The following is a 13,536-nucleotide window of genomic DNA, read 5'->3' as shown; positions in this document are numbered from 1 at the left end:
AAAGCGGGGCTGCCGGTACGGCTGCAGCGTCGCACCAGCTCTGCTTCCATGCTGCACCTCCATAGTAGCATCCCCCATAGGAGATTTTTCTTCGTATTTAACCTAAACCCGCTTTGCTACAACTTAGCCAATTACTTCTGCTCTGCCCTGCCGTGGACATGGCACACTGATGTGTTTTGTAGCACATGTCCGCAGCAGATGACTGCAGAAATGTCACCTTCGTCTCCTCTCCCTGCAAGAATTCCTTCCCTCTCTCCTCCTCCGCTGTGTCTCCTGCACCTCTGCTCACCTCCTTGCTCTTCTCCAGACTCCGCCATCAGTCGCTCTCTTTTGCCAATAATAATAAATAAAAACAGCAGCAGTAAACACCTTCCTTTATTAATTCTCCTCCTCGCTCTCCCCGCGTGTCCCGGGGGGTGTGGGCACGGCAGTGACACCCGGGCACCCCCAGAGCAGGGCGGCTGCTCCACACGAAGGGGGATTTGGCCACTTCATCGTACGGGTGCCGCGTGCGCCGCCCGGCGCGCAAACATCCCAGCCGGGCCGGCTGCGGGTACTCTTCCTCGTCTAGTGACGTCGCAATCACCTATAGTCATCCTCCCGTGGCTGATGCATCGAGCCAGGAGCCGGCAGCTCCTGATCTCGCTGCAGAGACGCGCTGCAAAGCAACCGCACAGAAAGGGGATGCGGGCGGCCGTGAGAGGGAGGCACTGCCAGCAGCTCAGCCCCGCGTTCAGCGTCTGCCGGGGGCAGAGCCGTGCGGAGTCTGACCCCTTGCAAAACGCGCTGTTCTCCCCGGCAAGTGAGAGCCTGTCCGTGAGGCACCCATGGGGTGGCATGCACTGCCCGGGGGGATGGGTCCGCATGCGGCCGGGCACCCCAGTGACCTGCCACCCCAGCACCCGCATCGGCCCTGGGGCAGGATCTGGCCAGCGGCTCCTCCCGGGGGCTCACACCTCAATACCAAAGCCTGGCACCTGCCTTGGGCGAGGGGGAGCCGGATCTGGCCCTTGCTCATCGCTGCAGTCCCCAGCCACCAGCTTTCCTGCTGCTGGAGCCAGGTCCCCCAGCAGCCGCAGCCCCCCCAAGGCTGCCCAACGAGTTATTTTTTACCAGGAGTCAATTGTTTTGGCAAGTGTTTTGCAAACTGCATTACGGAGGGTTTGCTATCAGTCCTGGGCTGCTTTGATCAATCTTGTTTGCGAAGCAGTTTTCCGCGCCCTGGTTAATGTACATTATTATCTCCCTGAATCCCTGCTATAGAACCTGAATAAATCCCGTGGAAAAAGAAAATGCCCTATAAAAGGAAATGCTCTATAAAACGCCAGCGGGGAGCTGCCACCACTGATGCTGAGGGTGTGATCACCGTAAGCAGTCCATTAACACCAATATCGGCCCCCAAGTCCCCCAGTTTACTGTTCACAAATTTGGGACAATAAAGCGTTTTCACTCATCCTCTTCACTGCACAGATCCAGTCTGGGTGCACTTGTCTCCCAGGGGTTACACTCACAGCCCCCGGGGAATGGGAACCGGGTTCTCCCTGTGCCTGGTGCTCTGAGCACCTCGTCCCCACGCCTGATCTGCGAAGGCTTTCAATCCAGAGGGAGACTGAAGTGCACGAATACCAGACCCGGGACTGTCCCCCAGGTTCCCCAGCCAGGAAAGGGGTCACTACCCATTATTGCTGCCAGGAGCAGCAGGGTAGGAGGCGCAGGGGGTCGAGGTGTTCCTGCCCAGGGAGAAACGCTCCCGCATTGGAAGAACCACCCAGGACTGGGTCAAACGCTTCCCACCAGCGTCACGCACCGGGGCTCTGAAACCCCCAAACACGGCCTCCGGCCATGCAGTGTCCTGCCTGCCTGTCCCCAAAACCAGCACGGCCCTTGCGTGGCTCCAGCGTGCGCGGAGCTATTGCTCCTCATCTTCCCGGGGTCTGTCCCAGAGCAGAGGCAGCTGCAGCGTGGCACCACGTCAGGGCAGCCTGGGCTTATCTCCAAGGCAAACAGGCTTAAAAATGTGACAAGCTATAGACGGCTTTTTGTCTAAACATTGCTTTCCACGAGGTAGTGCGTTCCTTGCCATCCCGCAAGCGTGATAGAAAAAACTAATACTAGACGACTTGTGAGCCTTATTAATATGTATCCAGGTCATCTGCTCTCTGCAAGTTTTTGCGAGTGACTTGCGGTGTGCAGTTCACGCAGGATCCATAAATAAAAACATCTCTCTGGAATCTCGGCGGGGTCGTATTAGCACGGGAACATAACAACTGCCTTTGTGCATGCAGAGGAGTGAGAGGGTGACGAAGCCCAGCCAGGCTGAGCCATCCAGCCCACTGCTTGCATCTCACAGCACCCCAGCCCAGGCTCCCAGACCGGCTGGATGCACTGAGAGCTGGGAACTGCCTTTAATCTGATCTCTCCCAAAGTGAAAGGCAGGTTTAGAGACAACATAAGCACCGAAGGAAAAGTCACGTCAAACCACATGCTGTGTGACCGTGCCTTGCAGTTTCGCTCCCGCAGCAGGCTTTGCAGGGGTCCCAGTCTGACCGCGAGGCAGAGGGGTTTCAGGACACAGACTCAGTGTGCTTGCAGGGCCAGGTCAAGGACAAGTGTTAATTTGACTTCTTCCCTTGATTTTCTTCATTTTTTCTTTTCTGGCCTCCCGCCCATTATAGCATTTGGGCTGGGTGCTCCAGCACAAGCCCTAAACCCAACGTGGTTTATCTGCAAGGGGCCCTGTCTGCACATCAAAGGCTTTCCAAATTTTTAAGGGGCTGTTGTGATCATCTACTCCACCCTCCTGTGAGCCACAGCACTCAACAGGGTTGTTTTTTTCGTGGTCAAGCAGAGCACAGCGCTGCCCTCAGACGAGCTCAGGGGTGCCAGGGCATGCCAGGTTGCTTTGGGCTGGCTGCAGGGTGGGGTTTTCCTCCTGCACCGTTGCAGCACATCCACAGCAGCCATGTCTCCGCACCACGCTCTGCCACGCTCCTTGCTTCCCTTCCTGCTGCGGGTCAGCCACGGGCTGCAGTCCCAGGGGAGTCCCCGCTCCAGGAACACACAGTGCTCACAGGTGAACCAACGGGGAAATCACGTGTAAATCACTTGGTGCTCATGCGTGAAATAATTGAGCTGTCATGCACGCACTAATTGGGCATTAATATGCAAAATAACTGGGCGTTCATGCGTGAGCTACTTGGGTGCTCATGCATGCACTAATTGGGGGCTCATGTGCACAGTAATTAGGCATTCATGCATGCACTAACTGGGCATTCATGCGTGGACTAATCCTGCACTCGTGCGTGAACTAATTGTGAATCTGTGTGCAGGTCCACTGCGCGCTCATGCAAGATCTTTTCGGTTGCTCATGCGTGCACTGGTTGGGCACTCATGCACCTCCCGGGCCCTCATGCATGAACTAATTGTGGGCCCATGCACGTACTCATTGGGTGCTCATGCATGAACTCGTTGGGTGCTGAAATGTAAATTAACTGGGCACTTGTGCATCCACTGATTAGACACTTATGCGGGAGTTAGTTAATTAGGCACTCATGCATGACCCGACCGGGTGCTCATGCGGAGACAAGCAGAGCCCAGCGGAGCGGCAGCCCTGCACAGGGCAGGGAAACCTGCCAGCACCAAGCACGGGACGGCACAGCACCAAAAATACCCACTGGTTCCCCCGGCACGCGTGAGCCGGTGGTTTTGTCTCCCCAGCAGCCTTGCTGCTGCACGCGAGCTGATCTCACACCTTCCCCCAAGCTCCCTGGGGCGTAGGAAGGAGCTGCTGCCGTACAGACAACTTAAACTCTGTTCTGGCACAGCATAAATATGAGAAGCTCCAAAAGCAGGAGACAAGGTCTCCACTGTGTAAAATGATTTAGGTCAGTCTCACTTCTGTAATGATTTATTTAAGCTCTAGCAGTTCCTGGCCTGTGAGGGAAAAAATGAGGGGAAAAAAAATAGAATCCCCTATATTTACACTATTTTTCTGTAGTGTTTATGTTGTGGAAGCTACAGCATCATCTGCCAGCGCTGTTTTAATCCAGGCCTGCAGACATTTCCACTACACACTCACATTTCTTGGGGTTGTTCTTCAAGGTGGAGCAACTTGCTAAGCACAAAATCTCAGCCCGCAAAAGCTTTCGAGTCGCTGTTTGTTTCTCACTGAAAAGCAGGTCCTGTCCCTCGATCACTACCGAGGCTTTACCAGAAATGATCTTGCATCCCTGCAATCGAAAAAATGGTCGTTGCAAGCGGACTTAGAAGCAAAGCAGCCAGAAACAACCCACTGGGGGTGCAACTCTGCAAACCCACGCCAGCACCAGCACCAGCCCAGCACAGCAGGACCAGAAATGAGGGGCTCCCAGGACGGGCACTGGAGGCGATGCCTAGCTAGGTAGCTATGTATATAAATGTATACATATATATGTATATATACCAGGCAGGTATTCACGGGCTCGCTGTGACACAGGTGCCTGGGCCAGCAGCCCAGCGGGCTGGCATCAATGAAAGCACCGGCCAAACCCCCCTTCCCTGCCCTCCTCGCCAGCCCCGTCAGTCGTCTGTTAATGCTCTCACTGGACACAATGGAAGGAGCTGCAACAGTTGATCCAATCAATAAATATACATTTTATACATCCCTTAAGTCTGTAATATCTCTCTGTATATAACAGGCCACAAGGGATTTTGTTTTAATTAGAGGAATGCTTAAGGCTGCTCTGCCTACCATTTAATCTGCCTTAGAAATGTAGCGGGGGAAAGGTTGTCCTCACGCAGAGCTCCGCTCACAGCCCGGCTTCTCACCAGCAGCAGCAACCCGAAGGCTCAGTGACAGCACGAGGGCAGGACCAGGGAGACAGAGCGGAGCACAGCCCGTATCCACCTCCCTCTGGCACCTCCAGCACGAGCCAGGAAAATAAGCAACGCTAAACCGGAGTGGCTCTGATCCCACCACCCTCTGGACTCGGTTCATCTCCTGCCAGAAGCCTGACGGTACGGAAAGTGGCTGTGCCTTCTCTAGGCACAAGGGACTTACTTAGAAACAGTTGGCTGAAACCCTGCTTGCATCTCCAGCGTGAGTGCCAGGCTGTTGGGATGCAGGGAATAATCCCATTTTCCTGCCAGTGATGGGGCTCTTCCTCCTGACAGCGATGCCCTGCGTAAGAAGGGTTGAGTATCCCAACACCGCCCGCTGCAACAGATCCGCTTTCGGGAGGTAGCCTTAAACAGCCACAGCACCTACCCAAAAAGCACGGAGCTCCACTGCTGGCTGCGTGTTGTGCAGAGGCAGGAAGAAAACTCAGCTTTTAGTATTTTACTGCATATGAAATCTCATGGTGTCCTCCCAGCACGCAACCCAGGCCCCGGGGAAGCCCCTCACAGCGGGACACCCCCCTGAGCAGCCTGGCGCAGGCTGGCCTCGGGGCCGGGGGTGCGTAGCTGGGGACCGCCGCGCTGGGGGTTTCCTCTCAGTTCCTCTCCTGCACGCAGCGAAACACGCCTGGACTTGATTTATTGGGGTTTAACTCACGCCTGGGGCTGCGAGCACCACATCCATCCCCTGCCCAGCACCCCCCGCGGTGGGAATTACCGGGCAGGGTCCAGCCACATCCCCAGTCTGAGGGGTGCTAGTTATTCATGGCGATACGGGGAGGAGGTGTCAGGAACGCGTTTCATGGCAAGGAAAGAGTAGAGGTTTCTAGCGAACAAAAGATACACTGCCAAAGTTTGCAAAGGTGGTGGTTTTTTTAAGGGAATGTAACAGCTGCTTAGGTCCCACGTCGAGGACATATCCGTGGGAGGAAAGCAAACCTCTGCACAGGCGGCATGCGTCCTCGGAAACGGCCCTTGGTGGCCTCAGGCGGCTCTGCCTCCGTGCTGGGCTCCACACGAGCCCATGTGTCAGCCGCCATCAAACACATCTGTCCTTGCCGTGGAGCACCAAGAAGCCAGCGGGTTTCTCCGGGCTCCCGTGCCGCTGCCAGAGCTGCACCCAAACCTGTGCCCTCGGTGTAAACCACCAACGCGGGTGTCTGGAAGGTGCATTTCGAGTTCAGCCCCAGTCCATCACAGCGCTCAGCTCGTGTTTAACTCCAAACAGGCAAGCAATCGGTTAGGGAGCAAAGCTGCCCTCTGCCCGGGAGGATGAGGAGGAATAAAAAGGGGAATAATAAACAAAAAAAAAGCCCTAGAAGAAAAAAAAATACTCACTGACGTCTTTGACGCTCTCAGAGCAAACAAAAGTATATGGAGGCACTGCTTTATGTTCGCCCCAAGGACCGGCAGCGCACTTCTATTGTTTTCTTCCTCTGCTGTTAACAGCAAAAAAGCCTCGCAGGGGATGGCCCTGGGCAGAGAGAGCTGCGGCCACACGGGCCATAATGGAAATCTGACGGACCTTGAAGCAGCGTGTGTGCGTGCACAGCCCGGCGATGCATCGCCGCCGCTTCGAACAGAAAGCAGATTCCAGCTGCAGCCCCGTCCGCAGGGGGCGAGGGGAGGCGGTGCCGGGAGACCACGGCCCGGGCCTCGGGCATGGGATCCTGTCGGTGGAGAACACCCATGCTAGGCGGCGGCAGCCCCGGGGGCCAGCAAAGCCCCCCCGGCGGCAACGCTGCTGGGCTTGAAACTGGCCTGCCACAACGAGGAGAAATGAGGGCTGGCGCAGGAAGGAGCTCAGCGCGGCGCATCTCAGCGATTTGCTCTGGAAAGGCTTCGCCCCGTTGTGTCCCACCTCCCCCCCGGCTTCTTTCTCAGTCCACAGCAGCGCTGCAGAGGATAAACTCGGCAAATCCAGCTCCCACCTCAAAACACCCACCGTGTCTCTTTAAACTCAGTGCTGCACGTCTAAGGAAAAACTCTGTTATGGAAGGGCAAATGAGGGAAGCAATAAAGTCCTCAACGTTATCCAAAGCGTTGGGTTTACGGGTAACTGGTTCCCATGGAGGAAAAGCGGCTTTTACTGGTGCTGCAGCTCCCCGCCCTCGCCAGCCCAGCTCTCCCACACGTCCTCATCCCATGAAGCTCGCTGCTCCTTTGATCCTTTCTTTCTCATGTGTGGTATGTCACGGAGTATAAAAATGTTAATATGCTTCCTGGGAAACTATCAAAATAATATCCCACGTTCATGCTTGGGTGCTGCCTCGAAAATACAATGATCTTCTGCTATTCTTATTTACTATACCCTCAAGCAACTGCACCTAAAAGACATATTAGGAAAAAGAAAAAAATCAGGTTTCTTCTTTGTATTTCACATTTCAGCTGGGCTGCTGTGGTAAGTCAGGTACCGTACAAGAAATGAAAACCGTCACGTTTTTGCTTTGCACTGCACAGCAGAGAGAAGGACAGCCACTGCCAGTAAAAGATATCCAGGGTGTTTTCACTCCTAATTCCTGACTACATATTTTAACTTGCTAATTTAAAAGCAGTTGATTTTGCACCTTTCACCTTCTTTAAGAATGATTTGGATATGAACTGTGAGGTTTCCTAACCGGGGAACGTCTGGATAATAAAATGCTGTGAAATTTCCAGTGGGAACAGAAACAGGCCTTTTAGCAGAAGCTTTTAGCCGGGGCGCCGGGCTCGGCAAACTGCTCAGGAACTTGGCAACTGCTCCCACCCCGGGCCTTCTGTAAACATCTAGTTTATTTTTCCGCATTTGTTTTCCTTTCATTGAGCTCAGACGGTAGAAATATCTGGCTCAGCGTCACTTGTACCTTGGTCTGCGTGACTTTTTGTATTCAAGCGGTTATCGCAATCCCTCGCCTTTCTCAAATGTTTACAGAAAGTTACGCATGTCAGCGAAACAGTTCCTAAAACTTTATTTGTATTTGAAAAGATTCTGCTTGAAACAAATTTTAATGCAGTTCTCACTCGTTCTGTTTCCTTGTACTAAAAAAATCAGCAAACCCACGTTGATGCCACAGGGGCCGCATCCCATCATCTCTTTTCAGAGGGAGTGGGGACGTCGGCAGCGCCGCCAGCAGCTCTCTGATGGAAAGCTAATGGAAAACCTCCTTTTAAAAACCACTGAGGCCTAGCAAATTGGGGTTATTTTTGGAGAACAAAAAGATTCAGCTCTACCCACGCTCCTGAGGCTCGGCGGCACGGCCACCACAATGTCTAAATGCAGAGCTCTCGCTGCCTGTAGCAGGGCAGCTGACGGCTGTGCCACGGCACTGCGGTTTCCTGGTGGGGACGGTGACAGATGCCACACACCAAATAAGAAGCTATCGATACCTCTAATGGACACGTACAAAATGCTGCCTGTTTAATAAGCCCGGCGGCAGCGGGCTCTTGCTGCGAGGGCTGGCTCGCTCGGCGTTACCTCCCCGGTGTTTTGTCACCGCTCACTATTTCAGTTCCCTGTATCAGGACAGCATCGTTCGCCCCGAGTCGAAGCACGAGCGGTGGAAAAGGAGGTGCCGAGCGGGATCGGCGAGCTGCCGGCACTGGTGCAGTGCCACCAGCGTGCTCTACGGCAGCAGCTCCGTGGCAGATCCCAGCACAGACAGCTCAGCCGGCCGTACGCCGCACGCCTGGGGCGCGGGAAGGCGTCGAGGGAAAAGGAGGCAACTCCGGGAAATGCACAGAGAAATAAAAATAGCAAAAGAAAAAGGAGCAAAGGAGCAGTCGCAGGGGAACCCTCGCCGGCCAGTCTCCGCCCAAGGACCTTTCTGAAATGAGCAACCGAAATGGGTACACTCCTTTTCGCTTATTTATTCCTTGGCAAGAATAAACCTTAGCAGGTTTATTTTCATTAACAGTTTGCATCCATTTTCCTCCGTCCACGTCAGGCTTTGGAGCATCCCACCAGGCAGGGAGAGAGAAGAGCAATGAAACCGGCTGCTGCAATATTCAGTGACAGCGGGAGGCAGGGAGCAACGGAGAGCGGGCAGAAGGAGCCCGCAGAGCCCTGTATGAACATAAATGTCCTCCCAGGGAAAGAAATCAATTAAAACAGGGTTAAACCACAACAGGGGCTCATTTAAACTTTTCAGTCTCTGCTAACCGCTGCCTCTTCCCCTCCCCACCCCCAGACGCGGTGTGCTGGCACGTGGGAATCAAAGGTGAAACCAGGCGCTGAAAATCAGAGTCACATAAAAGCAAGACAGCAGAAATCACATCAAAACCCCTGAGTTTTTTTTTTTTTTGTAATAATTAACCTTTAATTACCGCTAGCAAGACAAATAACCACATGCGATTTAACTAGATTCTGCTTCCTTGCATCCCTTCAGCCAGCCCGGCAGGTTGCTGGAGACCAGCCCGGGGCGAGGAGGTGGCTCGTGGTCCCGCGGTGCCGCAGCTGCAGGAACGGGTCCGGGCTGCGCCGGAGGGTCCCGTGAAGACCTCAGCGGTCTGCTCCGGGGACCTTACGATCACGGCTCTGCCGAGCACATCGTGCTTAACAGCTCTAATGGTGTAGCTGTTCTAACGAAGCAAAAAGAGCAATGTTTCAGAATTTCTAAAAATGAGCTTTTTCACAATGCCTTCCGGGTGTGATTTGAATTCAGGTGGCGTTATCCTTGGAAAATGCCAGCCCATGCAGCCTGCTCTTCTGGGTGGCTTTTCTTCTTTAAGTCTCTACCCGTGTGTCCTTTCGGGCTGGCTTTCAGGAGAAATTCACACCGTCAGTGTGCTGTGCTTTTCCTTTGCATCAAGACATGCTACAGCATGCGCATATGAAATCTTTTTAAATCTACATATATAAAACGAGCTCTGCCACCATCTGCTTTGATGGGTGTTGTGGTTTAACCGGGCAGGCAGCTAAACACCACACAGCCGCTCGCTCACTCCCCCCCGCAGTGGGATGGGGGAAGAGATTCGGGGAGAAAAAAAAGAGTAAGATTCGTGGGCTGAGGTAAAGACAGTTTAATATGACAGAAAAGGAAGGGAAAATAAAATAATAATAATAGTAATGATGATGCTCATGATGATGATAAAAGAATATACAAAATAAGTGATGCACGATGCAATTCCTCACCACCCAACTGCTCACCAGCCAGTTCCCGAGCAGCGGTCGCTGCCCCCCGGCCAATTCCCCCCAGTTTCTGTACCGAGCATGACGCCGTATGGTGTGGAATGTCCCTTTGGCCAGTTTGGGTCAGCTGTCCTGGCTCTGCCCCCTCCCAGCTTCTCGCTGGCAGGGCAGGAGAAGCTGAAAAGTCCTTGACTAGTGCAAGCACTGCTCAGCAACAACTAAACCATCGGGGTGTTATCAACATTATTCTTATACTACATCCAAAACACAGCACCGTACCAGCTTCTAGGAAGAAAATTAACTCTATCCCAGCCGAAACCAGGACAGTGGGAAATATTTTCAAACTTACACACGCTTTCCTTGTCTCATCAACGTACTCAGAGTTTCTCTGAAAAAAATCAGACGGTATTTTTGCATTTTTTGCACATGCAAGTTAATAACTTTGACAACACTGAGGCACTATTTAAAATTGAAGGGCCCCAAAATATCAGCTTAATATTTCAAGCTCCAAAGACACTTTCCGTGCAGTTTCGTGTGTCTGTTGAAATGCCAGAAGAAACCACTCAAGCAGCATATTCAGAACGACTGTTATAGGAGGGAAACAGCAAGTTTGGGCAATTCAAAGCTTAGTTCTCCAAAAAAAACGTTACAACTTAAGACGCCATTTTAAAAATGACCCTTTTCTTCCAAACGATCTGAGCTTTGATGAACGGTTATTTTGCAACAAAGTGAGATCAGTCAAGACTAATCCCAGCTGGATCGTACCATACCGAGGAGGCTGCCTGCGATTTAGGAAAAACAGGTTCTCGCTAGCAGAGCCAGGCGAGTGCTGAAGGCGACGAAAGGCAGCAGGCAGAACTGCAACCCACCCCACCCGGCTCAGCCGTGGGCTGCGGTCCCTGCTCTGCCCCTAACCCTGCCAGCTCACCTTGGGAAAAACACGTTGCTGCCAATGCCTCTGTTTCGTCATAAATAGAAACGAGCAGTGACCCCGTTACAAAGCATTTCAGTACCTTTGCGTAAAAAGACCCACCTGCGGCACCGGGATGGTTATTTGCAAAGGGCGCGAGAGTGCATTTCAACACCGCGGGAAGAGGCCTGGGGACGGAGGGGAGAGGAAGGCAGGCTGTGAAAATGCCAGAAAGGGCCAAACCAAAGTTGCTGTTTTTCTTTCTCTACCTGATAAGACCTAAAGCAGACTGAGGAGCGGCCGCAAGTGTTCTCCAGCGTATCTCCACCTGGGTGAGTTCAGCACGCCGAGACGCTTCCCGTACCGGGTTCCACGGTTAATGCTTGGCGTTATTCATCAATCTTCTCCGTTTGAAAGCCCTGCTCTTCATTTCTCTCATTTTGAGAATGAAAGCTTGTCATTTTACAGTAGTTGGCCTTCTCTTTTAGCAGGATTATTTGCCATTTCCTTCCCAGCAATTTATTTTCTACATAATTAATGTTTAATGATTCTCCACATATACATTTTGCCAGAAAGCCAGAAGCGACTGACAAAGCAAATAAATGTTCTGCAGCTTGTCCAACTGTTTTAAGCGCTCCGCTGATAACACAGAGCTAAAAAAGGTAATGAAGAAGAAAACATTCAGTATTTCTATAAAGAGACACTTCATTAAGGTAATTAAGGCAATCATTTAAAGCAGTTACGAGGATTATTAACACACGAAAGAAATTATGCAATAGGGTTTTCGCAAACCAGGCAGACTTACCATTATTTTATGACGCCTTTAAGAATAACCTTCAGCAGCTTAATACGCTTTTGAAAATAAAGACCCGTTTCTTGGCAAAGGATGGAGCCTTCTCCACACCTGGGAAGAGCATATTTGGGGTCTTTGAGATTTGTTTTTTTGTGGGGAGGGGAGTTGTTCTTGTCTTTTTTTCTTTACTACGCAACAAGTATTTCGACTGAGCTGGCAAATAACCGAATTAGCTCGTTGAATTGTGCTGGTTCAAAAAACATGTATTTACCTAAAAGCACCCCCTGAAGTCACGTAGATCAAGGCTGGAACCACAGGGGCACTGCAGCCCCCGTCTTACCAGTTTGTATTCCGCTACGAACGGGACTGTGAAACCCTAACGCTCTTTTAGAGATGCAGAAAATCCCTAGATAGTCGGTGGTTTATACTTTGCAAACCACCACTCCTGAAGATGCTTTCTCACACCACCTTGCAGTGATTGATAGGAGTCTTTATTTAAACCACTAGCAATCCAACATGGGTATTACCGATGTTAAACATCACTAGAGCAGAGCACATTACCGTATTTTAACCTACACGAGAGAAAAATGAAAGGCATTTGTAACAGTCAAACGTTATGATGTTATACCGAAAATATTTTTCTAACTGTAAGTCACCAGGATTGCTGTTTTCTGGAGGAATATGCATTTTTAATTAACACATGAAAAATGAAGTATGCATGACAGACTCTACCGAAGAGGCATGACACATTTTCCGAAATCCCTTAATTAACTTAGGAGCCTAAAGGGTTTTTCTACACACTCAGATACTACTTCAACCCCATCACGGCGGTTGCAGTGACTCAACCTTTCCGGCACCACGTGGACTCGCTTGTGCCGATACGGAAGACACCAAGGGAAAAATAAATGCGAGACATCCAGATTGCGGAAGTACAACTATTTCAAACGTTTTTAGAAGTATCCCTCCCACATCTGTTACAGCTCGTGGATCGTACAAAAAAATTCTCGCTTCAAAAGCAATCTGCGACCTGCAGTCCACGCAGCCAAGCGCGAGCGGAGGAACGAGCCGTGCTGGGTCCGGGCGAGGCGGGACGCACCAGGGAAGAGCTGCTGGGCTCCAAGGGCGTGGGGCACGCTGAAGCGGTTTGTCTGTCTGAAGCTCCGTTCGCTGCCTTAACGCATCTTTTAGGGCTTTGTGACAAACTAGAGCAATACAATGGTGTTTTAAAGTGACTTTATTTGAATTATAATCTCATAAACGTAACACAGCTGTACATTATTTCCTTGCTTCTTCCCCAGGAAATCCTTTCCTGCCCTCTTTTGTATGCATTTCTCACGTAACTCCACATCAAACCTCCGAAGACGCACCATATAGCACGCGCTGCTGCGGGAGCACACAGCCCTCAGGAGACAACGTTTTCATAAACATGTCCACTTGAGATGTGACTTTGCCTCTACCTCAAATGTTCCCCCACTTTTATTAGCTTACGTGGACACAAAACAAAGCCAAGTACATTCTTAAGATTTGTTCTGTCCACAGTCATCGTGCTCAGCCTGCGAAGTAGATTTCAGTGTCCTCCCAGAGCAGACCGCGAGATTAGTCTGACGTAAAAACCCCCGAGAACCACGATATAGCGTTTAGAAACGGGAGAGCACAGTGTTAGGGGAAAAAAAAAAAACCCACACACAAAACCCAACAGCCCTAAAACTTAACTGTAACGCTCCGCTGAAGGGGACACGCAAGCAGAACGCTCGCAGGGCTGAGCAGTGGACCCAAGCCTGGATTCAGTTCCCCGTGCCCTCAGGGCAGCCATTTTACCTCAGCGTGGCCGAGCCGGTCCCAGCTCGTCTC

Source organism: Pygoscelis adeliae, unplaced genomic scaffold (assembly GCF_000699105.1).
Source record: "Pygoscelis adeliae isolate BGI_AS28 unplaced genomic scaffold, ASM69910v1 Scaffold427, whole genome shotgun sequence".
Taxonomy (NCBI): Eukaryota; Metazoa; Chordata; class Aves; order Sphenisciformes; family Spheniscidae; genus Pygoscelis; species Pygoscelis adeliae.
Note: the sequence above shows the minus strand (reverse complement) of the source record.